This window comes from Amphiura filiformis, chromosome 2 (genome assembly GCF_039555335.1).
Source record: "Amphiura filiformis chromosome 2, Afil_fr2py, whole genome shotgun sequence".
Taxonomy (NCBI): Eukaryota; Metazoa; Echinodermata; class Ophiuroidea; order Amphilepidida; family Amphiuridae; genus Amphiura; species Amphiura filiformis.
This window is the reverse complement of record NC_092629.1, coordinates 26,462,503-26,464,207: the sequence shown is the minus strand read 5'-3', so window position 1 is coordinate 26,464,207 and position 1,705 is coordinate 26,462,503.

Below are 1,705 nucleotides of genomic sequence, written 5' to 3'. Positions count from 1 at the left end.
GCCTGCTTACACCATTGCCCCCCGCACCCAGACCCTCACCCAAGACTTGCCTAGAAACCCAGTTATGATTGTGACTGGTATCTTCTTTGTTGACACTGGAACCAGCTCAGGGCACTCGTCTTCTGAACTGTCTGACATGTCTGCCTACACCACTGCCCCCCACACCCAGGCCCTCACCCAAGACTTGCCTAGAAACCCAGTTATGATTGTGACTGGTATCTTCTTTGTTGACACTGGAACCAGCTCAGGGCACTCATCTCCTGAACTGTCTGACATGCCTGCCTACACCACTGCCCCCCTCACCCAGGCCCTCACCCAAGACTTGCCTAGAAACCCAGTTATGATTGTGACTGGTATCTTCTTTGTTGACACTGGAACCAGCTCAGGGCACTCGTCTTCTGAACTGTCTGACATGCCTGTCTACACCACTGCCCACCTCACCCAGGCCCCCACCCAAGACTTGCCTAGAAACCCAGTTATGATTGTGACTGGTATCTTCTTTGTTGACACTGGAACCAGCTCAGGGCACTCATCTTCTGAACTGTCTGACATGCTTGCCTACACCACTGACCCCCTCACCCAGGCCCTCACCCAGGCCCTCGCCCAAGACTTGCCTAGAAACCCAGTTATGATTGTGACTGGTATCTTCTTTGTTGACACTGGAACCAGCTCAGGGCACTCATCTTCTGAACTGTCTGACATGCCTGCCTACACCACTGTCCCCCACACCCAGGCCCTCACCCAAGACTTGCCTAGAAACCCAGTTATGATTGTGACTGGTATCTTCTTTGTTGACACTGGAACCAGCTCCGGGCACTCATCTTCTGAACTGTCTGACATGCCTGCCTACACCACTGTCCCCCACACCCAGGCCCTCACCCAAGACTTGCCTAGAAACCCAGTTATGATTGTGACTGGTATCTTCTTTGTTGACACTGGAACCAACTCAGGGCACTCATCTTCTGAACTGTCTGACATGCCTGCCTACACCACTGCCCCCCACACCCAGGCCCTCACTCAAGACTTGCCTAGAAACCCAGTTATGATTGTGACTGGTATCTTCTTTGTTGACACTGGAACCAGCTCAGGGCACTCGTCTTCTGAACTGTCTGACATGCCTGCCTACACCACTGCCCCCCACACCCGGGCCCTCACCCAAGACTTGCCTAGAAACCCAGTTATGATTGTGACTGGTATCTTCTTTGTTGACACTGGAACCAGCTCAGGGCACTCTTCTTCTTGTCTGACATGTCTGCCTACACCACTGCCCCCCACACCCGGGCCCTCACCCAAGACTTGCCTAGAAACCCAGTTATGATTGTGACTGGTATCTTCTTTGTTGACACTGGAACCAGCTCAGGGCACTCATCTTCTGAACTGTCTGACATGCCTGCCTACACCACTGCCCCCCCTCACACAGGCCCTCACCCAAGACTTGCCTAGAAACCCAGTTATGATTGTGACTGGTATCTTTTTTGTTGACACTGGAACCAGCTCAGGGCACTCATCTTCTGAACTGTCTGACATGCCTGCCTACACCACTGCCCCCCCCCCCCCTCACACAGGCCCTCACCCAAGACTTGCCTAGAAACCCAGTTATGATTGTGACTGGTATCTTTTTTGTTGACACTGGAACCAGCTCAGGGCACTCGTCTTCTGAACTGTCTGACATGCCTGCCTACACCACTGCCCCCCACACCCGGGC